The sequence below is a fragment of the Rhamphochromis sp. 'chilingali' genome (genome assembly GCF_963969265.1).
Source record: "Rhamphochromis sp. 'chilingali' genome assembly, chromosome: 14".
NCBI lineage: Eukaryota > Metazoa > Chordata > Actinopteri > Cichliformes > Cichlidae > Rhamphochromis > Rhamphochromis sp. 'chilingali'.
In genome coordinates this window covers 36,523,392-36,538,792 of record NC_137941.1, presented here as the reverse complement: position 1 = coordinate 36,538,792, position 15,401 = coordinate 36,523,392, and positions in this window count along the sequence as shown.

The following is a 15,401-nucleotide window of genomic DNA, read 5'->3' as shown; positions in this document are numbered from 1 at the left end:
GCGAATGAAGCCCTGTTGGAGAGCCTCAGCGACGTACTCCTCCATGACTTTGTTCTCTGCGGGTGACAGCGAGAACAGGCGACCACGAGGAGGGACCGCTCCTGGGAGGAGCTCGATGGCCATGTCATAGGAGCGATGAGGAGGGAGAGCAGAAGCTCGCCTCTTACTGAAGACCTCAGATAGGTCATGGTAAGCCGGAGGGATCTTATCCAGATCAATGGGCTCCGGGGTGACGCCTCTTCTGACTTTGAGTCCTTTCCAGTCCGGAAGAGAAGGCAGCGGCGTGAACACTGGGGACCCCAGTCCAGGATCTGGCAGGAAGACCAGGAGACGTGGGGGTCATGTTGACGGAACCAGGGGTATCCGAGGATGAGAGGAGAGGAAGTGGCAGAGACTACTAAAAACCGGATCTCCTCCTGATGATCCCCGACAGACATGTGGATTGGCTGGGTCTGGAACTGGATCGGGTAGGGTTGGAGTGGTCGCCCGTCTACTGAGGTCACCGGGAGGAATCGGTCGACGGAAGTCAACGGAAGCCGAGAGGCCAGTTTTTGATCGATGAAGTTCTCAGCGGCTCCGGTGTCCAGGAGGGCTTCAGATGAGAGCCGTTGGTGTTTCAGGTGAAAAGTTACCGGTAACAAAAAACGAGAGGGGTCAGAGGAGTGGGAAGGGCCAGGCGGGACACCCCCGCAGTCTACCTGGCGTCGTCGTTTCCCGGCCGTAGCGGGCACTGGGGACGACGGTGTCGAGCTGATCCACAGTAGGCGCAGAGGCCCTCACGCCAGCGTCTCTCTTTCTCCTCTTTGGGGAGTCCACCCAGCTGCATGGGCTCCTCGCTGGATGTGCTGCTTGGGCTAGCCGTGGCTCCATCAGAGGGGGGAGGAGGTCGCGAAGACATGGTCCTCTGAGGCTGGAAGGGTTTGAAGGCCCGAGGGGTATGGCGAGGCCGCGACATCACACGTTGGTCAATCTTCAGCGCGAGGTCCACGGCCTCATCCAGGGTTTTAGGGGCCTCACGGCCGGTCATCTCGTCTCGGATGTAGTCAGCCAGTCCCTCCAGAAAAATAGAGCGCAGAGAAGCGTCTCCCCACTGTAGCTTAGCGGCCAGGGTGCGGAATTGAGAGGCAAAGTGACAGACGGGTCGGCTGCCCTGGCGTAGATGAAGCAGCTGTGACTCCACTTCCACTTCGCTGCTCGGGGGAACAAACGTCTTCTTTAATTCCTCCACAAACAGGGCATAGTCATTGCAAGCTGCCGATTTATTGTAGTAGAGAGCCGCGGCCCATTCCTGAGCCTGGCCAGACAAGAGAGAGGTTAGCAGTGCAACCTTTGCACGGGCGGTGGCGTATTTAGTGGGCTGACACTCGAACAGCATGTCTAAAGTGGCAAGCAACCCATCAGGCCGGCCATCAACTCCGTTCCACTTGTCTGGTAGTCCGATCCGGGGTTCCGCGCTCACCGGCGCTGGCTGACGTTGCAGCGAGGTGACGGAAGTGGAAAGTTGGAGGGCAGTTTCGGTGAGGGACTCCACTTTTGTGCACATCCGATCTACCACACCGTGAAGATATAGAACTTCGGCTTTCAGCCGTTCGAATTCCGCTGGGTCTATAGCGGGCTCAGACATCCTGTCACGGCGGGGCGAGCTACGCACAGTAGCGCGGCGTGCCTGTGTAGCGTGCTGACTAGACCCAAGCGCGGCTACGGCTAGCGGTGGGTTTGGAGCAGACACGCAGTTATTCTAGTAACGATCAGTGCACGAAGCGTGGCTTCGGAACTGTCGTTACAGACAGAGAGCGAGCGGAGCCGGGAAGAGAAAAAGGATTGAAGGGAAAAACACTCACGGTTGCTGAATCAGGCGGAGACTGACGTCGGCAGAGTTTCGGAGCTCCTGACACGAAGAGAATGATGTCTGAGCGGCGAACAGGTGGGTGGCGTCTCTCTTTTAACCCCGGCCCCGTGATCAGCTGATCACAGCTGATCACCGGCTGACACCTTGTACCTGTGACATGTGCAATGACAATAAAGTTGAATTCTATTCTAATTCTATTCTAACTTCCAATACCATTGATATTTATTTAGCTCAAGGAAAGCCTACCATTGAGTAATATTTCAATCTTAAATACGGTCAATCAACCTCTATTAACCCATTAAAACCAATGGTTTTAGGTCAAACTACCATAACTCGTGGACCATTGGCACAATTGAAAAATTCCAGTGGTTCCTGGAAGCATTAGGTCTGTGCTTTTTCAGTGGTAAGCAAAACAAAACAATGAAAAAAACACTGTAAAAATGATCCAAATGCCCAATAAAATGTCTGTTTTCTTCTCTCAGCCAATCGCAGTCTTCACGGTGCTGCTGCCTGGAGTTACTATAAGGACCCTATTATCACTGAAAAGACAAACTTCTTTCAATTCATCAAATGATTCAGGACTTACGGGAGTTACAGATGTTGAATAAACATTGCAAAACATCTGCCAGCAACAGGTCAGGCTTTAGGTTGATCAGCTATGTACCACAGGTGGCAGTAACTAACACTGTTGGTCAAGTTACTTGAAAAAAGTAATCAGTAATTAATTACTGATTACTTCCCCAAAAAAGTAATCCCGTTACTTTACTGAGTACTTAATTTCAAAAGTAATTAATTACTTAGTTACTTTTAAAAACACGATTTACAACCTGAAGAGGTGATAAAGCGATAGATCTTTCAGCCTAATTCTACTTTTTCTGCATAATCCATCATATAAATGTAATCAAATGGAAAAGTCTCTTTTTAAAACTTGTTTTATTAGTTTTAATCTTTTAACTTCATGCATCAAGCAAAAATTAAATTATATGCAACATTCTCTGACTGGAAGAAATTAGTTTAACATTTAAACTTATTTTCTGCACATTCCAGCACATAAAATATAAATATATATATATTTTTTGTGTTTACACTCAGTCTTTCAGATGCAAGTAAAACACAGGAGAAAATAAATAAAGTCAAAGAGTCAGCGGTCCTGTTGCTCTATTTTCACCTGTAAAGCAGGAGTGGGGCAGGCGGAGGTTTACCCTGGTGCAGGTGTGCCGCGGTCAGTGGAAGAATCCGCGAGTTTCTCTGTGAGTTTCCCATCACGTCGTAGCTACTCGGTGCTTGTTGGAAGTTTAGGGGTTTTTTTCGCTGTAAAAAGAAGTTTTCTTCCCACACACGATGGACGCTAATGTTTTTGTCACTTTTTATGGAATAAAACTCAAAGTAAGGTCAGTACTTCCACGCTTTAAACGCTGCACGCTCATACTCTCTCCTGCACTCGATATGTGATCCATTGTTGATCTGCACACAGCTGTTGTCACTAACGTTGCACTCGCTTACGTCACTGTCATGAGACATTCTCGCAAAAAAATCACAGTTTGAGTAACGCAGTAAGGCAGCGTTCCTACGGGAAAGTAACGGTAATCTAATTACCCGTTTTTGCAATAGTAATCCCTTACTTTACTCGTTACTTGAAAAAAGTAATCGGATTAAAGCTGCCCATCTCTGGTAACTAAACCACTATTTAAAAAGCATCTCTAGACCCAGCAGTCTTAGCTAATAATAGCCTATTTTCAGATGTTACCTTTTATAACTTGATGCTAATTTTGTAAACATCCATCCATCCATCCATTCGCTTCCACTTATCCTTTTCAGGGTCGCGGGGGGCGCTGGAGCCTATCCCAGCTGTCATAGGGCGAGAGGCGGGGTACACCCTGGACAGGTCGCCAGTCTGTCGCAGGGCCAACACACAGGGACAGACAACCATTCATACTCACATTCATTCGCACATTCACACCTAGTGACAATTTGGATTATCCAATTAACCTATCCCCACAAGCTGGATGTCTTTGGACGGTGGGAGGAAGCCGGAGTACAATTGTAAACAATTGTACTAATTTATGTCCGTAAGAACACTAATGCATGGTATGCTTTGTGTGACTGATAGGCAGCATTTGTCAGTTTCTTAGACAAGTCTTCTGTTCACTCATCATATCTGGTTTCAAAATACTAGATGATGATGTCAGAAATGATGGTGAGGAGGAAGCATAGTCCCAAACAGAAGCCCCAGGTACACCACCAACCTGTTCATGTGTTTAACTGTTTTTCCCCACTCGGCCTTTACTTAAAGAGCCATCTTTAGACCCAGCGCTCTTGGCTGGGTCTCCAACCTTCCTTTCATATCAAACATCCTTGAAAGAGTAGTTGTCAAACAGCTAACAGATCATCTGCAGAGGAATGGTTTATTTGAAGAGTTTCAGTCAGGTTTCAGAGCTCATCACAGCACAGAAACAGCTTTAGTGAAGGTTACAAATGATCTTCTTATGGCCTCTGACAGTGGACTCATCTCTGTGCTTGTCCTGCTAGACCTCAGTGCAGCGTTCGATACTGTCGACCATAATATCCTATTAGAACGATTAGAACATGCTGTAGGTATTACAGGTACTGCACTGCAGTGGTTTGTATCATATCTATCTAATAGACTCCAGTTTGTGCATGTAAATGGAGAGTCCTCTTCAGGTTAATTATGGAGTTCCACAGGGTTCAGTGCTAGGACCAATTCTGTTTACATTATACATGCTTCCCTTAGGCAGCATCATTAGAAGACATAGCATACATTTTCACTGCTATGCAGATGACACCCAGCTCTATCTGTCCATGATGCCAGATAACACAGATTTTTACTTCTAGTTTATTACTTCTAGGCTGAACAACTGTAATTCAATATTATAAGGATTTCATAAAAAAACAACCTGAAAACCCTTCAGTAAATGCAAAATGTTGCAGTAAGAATACTTACAGGGACTAGAAAGGAAGAATATATTTCTCCAAAATTGGCTTCTTTACATTGGCTCCCTGTTAAATCTAGAATTTCCTTTAAAATCCTCATCACATACAATCATCATACAACTATCATCACATACAAGGTTTTGAATAATCAGGTTTCATCTTATCTTAATGACCTTATAGTTTCGTATCACTCCTGTAGCTGCCGTCATAGGCAACTCTCGCATTTAAGTTCATTTTATTAGATATGTAAGGTTGAAACAATTAGTAGTTGAAATATTAAGAAATAAATCAATAGTAATTCATGTTTTGTTCATTGGATTTATATGTTTAAATGTGTTATTTTTACTAATTGTGCAATTAGATAGGAACCTTTTCTATAGTTCCGTCTGTTGTTGCTAAGAGGGTATTTTTGGCTGGCACACTCAGCAAGCTAATTGAGACGAGCCACGAGGTTTGCACGTCCACAGTAAGATAGTAAATAGTAAGATAAATAAAAGAGTGCCTTTTTTGGACCTCCCCACGATGTAAGGATTAAAGTTTTATTCCCTTTGAGTGAGGCCAATGAGGTAAATGTTTTCTTTTGTTTATTTTCGTTGTATGTAAATATGCTAGTGTTGCGTGATATTCTAGTGCAATTACCACAGTGTGAGGTGTAATGTGTATTTTATTGATTGTTTTGTTGGAATGTTTCGCCATATATAATGCTTAGGGGCTTTATTAAGAATATTCATTTAAGTTTGTATTTCTTTTTAGTTCTGACGGCATTGTATCGGCTGTGGTTGGACATCATTACATGTTAAGGCATGTCGAAGAATCCTCCTGTCCGAAATAAATGTCAGTTAAAACACAAGGAACAAGTTGAGCTTTATTACGACTCGAGGGGAGTAACAACTCCATTAGAGGACTTCAGAATGCAGGCTTACTTTGGTTCCTAGGTTATTTAAAATGGAATGGGAGGTAGAGGTAGAGACCCAAACCAACCTCTCATTAGTCACCTCCTTCAGGTCTTCTGGGGGGGGACACCAAACCATTCCCAAGCCAAGCAAGAGATGTAATCTCTCCACTCTATCATGGGTCTACCCTGGGTCCTCCTCCTGTAAACAGATGCCCAAAACACCTCACCTGGGAGGCCCCTCAGAGATATTCTCATCACATGTTTGAACCACTTTAACTGGCTGCTTTTGATGTAGATATAGTGGCTCTACACCAAACTCCTCCCAAATGGCAAAGCTCTTCACCCTATCTCTGAGCACAGCCACCCTTTGGAGGAAGTCCATTTCTGCTGCTTGTATTTCAGACATAAAAGAACTACTTCAGGTCTATAATAACTGTCCGTGTATCTATAGATTACAATACAATCGACTATAGAGTTTCCTATCGACCAATATAGTCTATTGGTTGAAATGTCCATAGATACACAAAGAGCTCTGAATAGCTGGGTAGTTGCTCAAGAGACTTCATGAGCAACTAAGAAAAGCTAATCAAATGATAAAGGAGAATGTCCAGAAAGTCTCCACTTAGATGAAGGACAGTTACAGTTATGATGTTACAGCTAGAATTACCCCATTGCTCAGTGGAGAAAGGATTTTAGTCAGCAGATTTTCAGCACACTGAGAAGAAGACATATAGATTATAGTTAGTTAGCCAGACCCCACAAATCCAGAAGATAAAGATAGTCCTATCCAAGTAGTTCAGTGCAATCGGTTATGCTTATGTCTTTTTTTTTTAATCCTCTGATAAATGTTCAACCAGAAGCAGTGTGCAAGTGCAATGAGTGATCTCGCTACTTTTACTCTACTTTTGTTTTCTGTTTCAGTAGCTGCAGTCATTTATTTATGTGTGCCTCATAGACCTCACTCATGATCAGTGGAGACACCAATCAGAATCAGAATCTGGAGGTGCTAATTTGAACTGGAAACCTCAACTGTTTGGTACGAAGGACCACAAGAGCCACACACATCGAAATAAAGCATTCAGTGCTTAAATAATGAATTGTAGAATACATTCTGCATTTGTAAATTAATTTTTGAATTCCAATTTAATAAAGTGATTTTAAAAAACCTTTTTCGAATTCCACTTTAATAAAGTGATTTTCAAAAAGTTTTATAAAATGAAATGGTGATTCCACTTCTCATGTCAAAATCCACTTCCCTTTCCTGTTTGCTCAGGGATTAACATTTGGATTAGCAGTTGGATTAGCAGTTGGATTAGGAGTTGGATTAACACCTTCATTTTAAAAATCCTGCTGCTATTGAAATTAGCCACACCGTGGGATGATGATGAGTTGTTTTATCTCTAAGTATCACAAAGTAATGTGGTAACATCTGGACTGATGAGTTTACTGTCAGCATTTTAATCGCTAGTTTAAAGGCTGTAGGCTGCAGCCGTTGCTCTAACACTGTATAAATGTAACAGGCCTCAGTGCTGGTTCTAATAGTCTGAGCTGCTTCCAGCTTTATTTGTGAAGAGCACAGCAGCTTACAAAACACGTAGCGAGCTCATACAGCTGGGAGGTAATATTTTCATAAGCTAAGATAACGGGGCTACGTGCGTTGATGCTAGCGTTAGCCATGCTAGCACGTTACCTTCAACAGGTGATCAGACTGAGTAAACAGGCACTCAGTCAGAGGTTGCGCTCTCCGTTTTGCTGCAGGGTCCCTTCATTCTTCACATAACTGTGTCGAGCCGAGTGTAAATCCTGAGGCTGAACGGCCTTTGTACGAGCACACACGCTTCTTAGCTTAGCAAGGCGAAGCTATGAGCTAAAAAATCCAGGGCGAACAGGAAAGGGAAATGAAGTTTTTTAAAAGCATTTTAAAAATCAGTTTACTAAATTGGAATTCAAAAATGAATTTACAAATGCAGAATTTATTCTACAATTCATTATTTAAGCACAGAATGCTATATTTGGATGCACGTGGCTCTTGTGGTCCTCCACAGTTTGGAGCAAGGTTCCAAAATTAATTGCAAGACCGACCCACATGAAGCGTCACAAACAGATTGAGGAAACCAAAGGCAAATCTTTGGTGGAAACACGGATGATCAGACGGATGATCAATTTGAGCTAGCTTTAACTAGCATTGACATTTACAGTTTTCAATATATAACTTTCAAACTTTGTGTTAGTCAACATCAAGGTCACTGCAAATGTGAAAATTTTACATTACCAACAATTTTTTTATGGATCGTCTTCATACTTCACAAAAATATACCCAACCATGGGGGACAGGAGTCCCTAGTTAAGTATTGTAACTTGACCTTCAATGTCAGTGCGCTTGCAACAACCAGCATGCAACCTGTTTCATTTGCTCTTTTTTTCCTATACTTTAACCTTTCCTAACTTTTTTCTTTGTCTTTTACTAATTATTTATTATTTAGAGCATTATTGTTTATTTGTTTATACAGTTGTCTTTCAAATAGGTGGGATAAGAGAGTTTTTGTTCTCCTTGTTTCCACAAAACTATTGCTTTCATTACCGAATGGGACTGCGGTGCAGCAGCTACACACTCCATGCTTTGTCTCCATAGATCAGCTGATCGCCCTGATGCCAGCCGGCTTGTTGACCAGACCCACAGACATACACTGTGGATTCAGAAGTGGGGACAGAAGAGGACAAGGAGGGGGACGGCGAGACACCTGAGGCCTAAAGGAGGAGGAGCTATAATTCATATCTGTCATGTATTATAATCGGGAATATCCAGTGGCTAGCAAACAAGACGTATGAGTTAACAATGCTAGCCTGGAGTCAACGGGAACTTTCGGAGTGTAGCTTAATGTGCTTCACCAATGCATAGAAGCACCAGGATATTATTAAGATGACAACACATCTGTGGATGGCTTCCACGCTGTTCGGGCCAACAGGTACAGTGTCACGGGCGGTAAGCAGAAAGGAGAAAGGAGAGGGTTTAACTATTCGTGTTAACTACCGGTGGTGTAACCCTGCTCACATAACAATCAAAGAGTGAATTTGTGGCCCTCACATTGAACTGTGTGCTGTTGGACTTTCCCTGGGAATTTACCCATGTGGTCTTGGTGTCTATGTTCCTCTCTCTGCTATCCCAACAGCTGCATCTGATACTATTCTCTCTGCCATAGCCCAGTCACAGACTCAGCACCTGCGTGCCTTCATTGCTATCTCGAATGACATCAACTATGTCAACTTGGACATTACACTGCCAACACAGTATGTGGTTTGTCCCACCAGGGGGGAGAGAATTTTTGACCTTCGGTATGTTAATTTCAGGGTTGCATACAGTTCCTCCTTCCTCACACCACTGATTCACCTCACCCCCTGCTGTGGGCCTATTGTGAAGAGGAAGCCTTTGACTCGTGGTGCCAGTAGGCAAACATGGGGTGCCAGTGTCCGGCAGCCTCGCCTCTGTCAGTGTGCCCCAGGGCAGCTGTGGCTACAATGTAGCTTGCCATCGCCAGTGTGTGAATGTGTGTGTGAATGGGTGGATGACTGAATGTAGTGTGAAGCGCTTTGGGGTCCTTAGGGACTAGAAAAGCAGAGAATATAGCTGTGGAAACTTCTATCTGCTCGGTTTATCAAGATATCGCATATTTACAAAAGTGGTCCGATGTTTTTGGAGACATCTGTTACCCATCAGCTCGATAGCTAGCTGAGAGCCGCCAAGAACGGCAAACTCCAGGCACATCGTTTTCAGATCACCGCGGTCTTTCGCTACTCAGGTTAAACATGATAGATAAGTCACTTGGATAACTTAAAAATGTTAGTTTGGCTTTTTTCAGTGTTTTATTTCTTCATGAGATTAAAGTTGTTAGATTAGATTAGATTAGATTAGATTAGATTAGATTAGATTAGATTAGATAAAACTTTATCAAACCCCCGGGTGGTTTTCACACAGTTGAATAAACGTCAAACAGAAAACTGATTAAACAGAAGTGTGAGATGGTCGAGAATTTACGCCAGTGTCCTGTTATATTTTAGATAGCAAGGAGCAGACGGCCGAGTTTATTAAACTCCACCGAGACAGCGGTGATGCTAATCTGAAGGCTAGACCGTCCAATTTTACAGCCATTTACTTCCAGCCTACCCGACCTTCTGGGGATCCGGCCCACGTAGAGCGCGAAGGCCGGGTCCTCAGGAGGATGCAGCCCATGAATTTGGACACGACTAAGGACGCTGTCATAGTCTGTCAACGACGTTGATTAGCTGCGTGTATACGAATGTGAATCATTCATTGGCTGGAGCAGCCAGTCACTTACTGATACACACTGCAAAACAGAATGAATTTTAACGTTTTTATTTTAATGTCAATTCAGGTTTGCTTTTTTTTACACTCAACAAAAATATAAACGCAACACCTTTGTTTTTGCTCCCATTCCCCATGGGATGGACGTAGAGACCTAAAATTCATTCCAGATACACAATATAACCATCCCTCCCAAACAGTGGTCACAAATCAGTCCAAATGTGTGGTAGTGGGCACATCTGCTGTATTGAGATAATCCATCCCACCTCACAGGTGTGCCACATCAGGATGCTGATCTGACATCATGAGTAGTGCACAGGTGTACTTCAGACTGCCCACAACAAAAGGCCACCCTGGAATGTGCAGTTTTTGGCGCTATTGGGGGTCTGGGGACCCAGAACCGGTCAGTATCTGGTGTGACCACCATTTGCCTCATGCAGTGCAACACATCGTCGCATGGAGTCTATCAGATTGTCAATTGTGGCCTGTGGAATGTTGGTCCACTCCACTTCAATGGCTGTGCGAGGTTGTTGGATATTCGTGGGAACTGGTACACGCTGTTGTATACGCCGGTCAAGCACATCCCGAACATGCTCAATGGGTGACATGTCCGGTGAGTATGCTGGCCATGCAAGAACTGGGACATTCTCAGCTGCCATCTGCCCTGAACAATGTGAACCATGATTCATCCGTGAAGCGCACACCTCTCCAACGTGCCAGACGCCATCGAATGTGAGCATTTGCCCACACAAGTCTGTTACGGCGACGAGCTGGAGTCAGGTCAAGACCCCGATGAGGACGACGGGCATGCAGTTGAGCGTCCCTGAGACGGTTTCTGACAGTTTGTGCAGAAATTGTTTGGTTGTGCAAACCAATTGTTCCAGCAGCTGTCTGGGTGGCTGGTCTCAGACGATCTTGGAGGTGAACCTGCTGGATGTGGAGGTCCTGGGCTGGTGTGGTTACACGAGGTCTGCGGTTGTGAGGCCGGTTGGATGTGCTGCCATATTCTCTGAAACGCCTGTGGAGACGGCTTATGGTTGAGAAATGAACATTCAAAGCACGGGCGACAGATCTGGTTGACATTCCTGCTGTCAGCATGCCAATTGCACGCTCCCTCATTGCTTGTGGCATCTGTGGCATTTTGCTGTGAGACAAAACTGCACATTCCAGGGTGGCCTTTTGTTGTGGGCAGTCTGAGGTACACCTGTGCACTTCTCATGATGTCAGATCAGCATCCTGATGTGGCACACCTGTGAGGTGGGATGGATTATCTCAATATGGCAGATGTGCCCACTACCACACATTTGGACTGATTTGTGACCACTGTTTGGGAGGGATGGTTATATTGTGTATCTGGAATGAATTTTAGGTCTCTACGTCCATCCCATGGGGAATGGGAGCAGTAACAAAGGTGTTGCGTTTATATTTTTGTTGAGTGTATATGCACAACGCAGACCGTGCCAGCAGTGCGCGATCATTGAGTGGCAGTGCATTTATTTAAAGTGTAGTTAAAGAGCAACAATGACAACAGAATGATGTGTGAAGGACATGGCCTCCAATATTTACAAATCCAAAGATACTTTTCTTTCTGGGGGAAGCTCTCTCTCAGTAACACTCAAACAAGAGAAAAAAGTCCGAGCATGAAAACTTCACACATAAGCCAAGAATGAGGGAATTCTCCCAGCTTAAATAGGAGACAGATTACGTCTGTTTACCAACAGGTGAGTTTGTTAACCTCAGGTGTACTGTCAGCAGAGGAAGGACACACAGACAGAATGTGAAGAGGAGAGACAGAAGTGGGTGAGAAGGACAGGAAACTGGAAGACCATGACATTTCAGCACGCTGTTTTTCACAGACAGGTTTGCAGGCATCCATTTAATACACAGCTCCTTTAAGGTCCTGCCAAAGCATTTCAGTCTGACGGAGGTCTGCACATTATGGTCGACAGATAATACATGGACCTGGAATTGGCTGATTTTTATTTCGAGCAACATGGCGCTGTGTGCTATGCTGCAGTGTCTTTTGAACATGAACTTACTAATTGAGGCCTGTTGAGTCCGAGATGACGCTTTTAGGTTTGAGATTTCTCTGGACTAACCTTGGGGTAAATCTGCTGGGATGTCCATTCTCAGGGAGACTGGCAGCTACCATGAATGTTTTCCACTTGTGAATAATCTTTCTCACCATAAAATAAGTCACTTCAAACTGTTTTGATATGGACTCATAAGCCTTCTGATAGGTAGGAACAGTTGCTTCTCTGAGATGACTCCTCTGTCTTTCCCCTATTGGCAGTTAGTTAACACACATTTGAATGCTTCACACCACCAAACCTACAAAACTACTTCTTTTACAGAGGTCGTCACACTTGCTGATGATCAGTTATTCAAGTGCATTTGATAATCAACACCTGACTGTTACAACTCCTATGGAAACAGTAAGAGTGCACTTAGTTTTTCACACACTTCTGCTGTGATCAGCTGGGTGTGAGGCGAGAAAGACAAGCTATGGAAAAGAGCCACAGATTAATAACTAATGATTAAATGCAGAGTGATGTATAAGCACATAGCGACTGAAGAAGAAACACTCGTGCATCGTGGGATGTCCCCAGCAGCCTATTGCAGCATAACTAAGGGATGATTCAGGATCCAGTCAAAACATCAAATTTGAATTTGTCAAATTGAGAGAAGGTTACTTCCTTTACTCCCGTGCCACCATGGTATCTCAATGTGGCCCCTCCCTAGAGTTTCCAAAATAAAATGTGAGGCAGAGCCTTCAGCCATCAGGTCACTTTTTTGTAGAACCAGTTTGGCCTCAGAACTGACACCCTCTCTACCTTTGAGATGAGACAAACTTTCCTTTATTAAGAAGGTTATAAAACCATATTTCCAACAAGGTTGGGATGTTATGTAAAATGTAAATAAAACCAGAATCAAAATCAGAATCAGAATACTTTATTGATCCCTGGGGGAAATGCAATGATTTGCAAAGCTCCTAAACCCATATTTCATTCATGATAGAAAAAAAATCAATATAATTAATAAAATAAAAGTATATATAAAAATATATAAATTTAAGGGAAAAAATAAGGTCAGTTTGACTTTAATGGGCACAAAAAGCTTGAAAAAAGTTGGGCCACAGGCGGCACAAGGATGGAAAATTAATTGGTGCTAAAACGAAACAGCTAGAAGAACATTTTGCAACTAATTAGGTTACCTAGCAACAAGTCAGTAACATGACCGGCAGAGTTTCCGAGAAATAAAAATGGGCACAAGTTCATTGTTATTATTGATTTGGTAGAATTTAAAACTTGATGACCATGACTGTCAGGCCTTCAACTGTATTGCATTTCTGTGATTCTATCAGAGTAAGAAAGAAACCACCTTTTGGTGAACACAGTTGCAGGTCAAAGGTCAATTTTACAAGAAGTCATATGTGTGCCTGGTCCATAAACACCGTCATCTTCTCTGTGCCAAAATTCATTTAAAATGGTGTGAGACGAGGTGGAAAACTGAGCTATGATCAGAAAAATCATCATTTGAAATTGTTTCCAGAAAACGTCCAAGCTCCAAAATAAAGAGAGGAAGAACCATTCAGTTTATTATCAGTGCTTAGTTGAAAAGCTTTCATCTTTAATGGTATAGGGTGATCAGCGCCTATGAAATTGGCAGTTTTCACACCTGAAAAGGTACAAAGACGATAATGCACAAACCGTTATCAAATGATGAGGAAAATGTAAGCTATTCCCTTCTGTATGCCAATGCATGACCTGTTTGTGTTGCAAGCACCACTAGCACATTTACTGTCTCTGTTTCAGGCTTCAATTAACTGATTCAGTTTCTTTTCAGCAGGCTCGTCAGCATGTAAGCATCCAAGTCACTCCCATATATTATGTGCACAGTTTTACTGTAATGTTCTACACAGCTATAGACACAAAATGCCAATGAAGTAGTTGTGTAAAGAATCAAAATGGCTGTATCCCACCTGCAGCAGTGGAGAGAACAATGGTTAATTTCAGAATAATATATCTTCCCCTGAGGACTGGTTGGCTATTTTCACACACGTCAGACTAACCCATTGTATTTTCTCTTGGGAAGTGAGATGATTACATACGTACCTTGGAGAGACCGCTGCATTGACACCTCTTCAACAGCTAGTATACATCTCCAATTACTTCCCAGAGAGCTTTGAACAATCACATTTCCATACAACAGGAATTCTTCTTGAAAGCACTTTCACCAGCTTCCTCGCTCTAATTGCTATTTTGTACAGCAATGACACATAAAGTAAATATAAACAGGGTCATCACAGCATTTCAGGTCGAAGGAGCATTAATAACATCACACATGAAGTTAAAGCAAGCAATTAAGCAAGTTTTTACTGTTTTCTGTGGCTCCTGTGGTCCCGTTCTTTATTATTGGTTTCGCTTTCTGTTTCCTTTCAGATTTTTAATTTTAGGCCATCGCGTGGCTTCTACATCCTCCGTTGTTTTTTTTTCACACCCTGCTTGAGCTCCACCTGTAGGTTATTTGTCATCCTGTTAATTAATCCTGTTAATTAACATTTTTAAAGCCTCCATGTTAGTTTTTGGATTCAGACTGCCATATTGGATAAGAGGATCAAGCTAGCAAGCTTGTTTAGCAATTAGCATACATACACTGCTTATGCAACATACATAGCTGTCTGCTACTGCTAAACAGCATTCTGATAAAATCAGTCAGTTTGTGCCACACAGGAAGTCATACTATTAGTCAAAGTTTTACTCCAAAAGGAATAAACAGCACAGGTCCAATGGAGAAGTCCAGTTCAGTGGATTCATGACAGCTATTGGCTACAGCTGTCTATGTCGTAAGAACAGTCAAAGTTGCCACATCCCTAAATCCAGTATTCAGAGTTATTAAAAAAAACAAACAACCATACAGTTATGAATACGAAGGAAACTATCCTTGTAGGTCAACACCCAATTTTTAGTACCAGAGTTTAACAAGTGGCATCCATGAATTGTATGGGTGCAATGCACAAACACAGATAGCAGCTAATTCATGCCAAGCAAATGACTAAAAAAACATTAGAATCAGCTAACAGGATAGTACTTTCTAATAAAGGCGTAATAGTAGAGTAAGAACGGTGAACAAGGGTGTAATAATGTAGTAATTTCTAAATTATTGCTATGCAATTACCAAAGTAATAACCATGTAATGTCCAAGTAATATCATGGTAACAACAATGGTTACAATTGAGTAATATTCTGCTGAAATGTATGTAATTGGATAGTAAGGGCCTCAAAACTGGGGGTAATAACGTGAAAATACAGCTCAGTAATAAAATAGTAATAGTAGGGTAACAAGGTAGAAACACGTAAAATTGCGGTAATTTCTAAGTTACT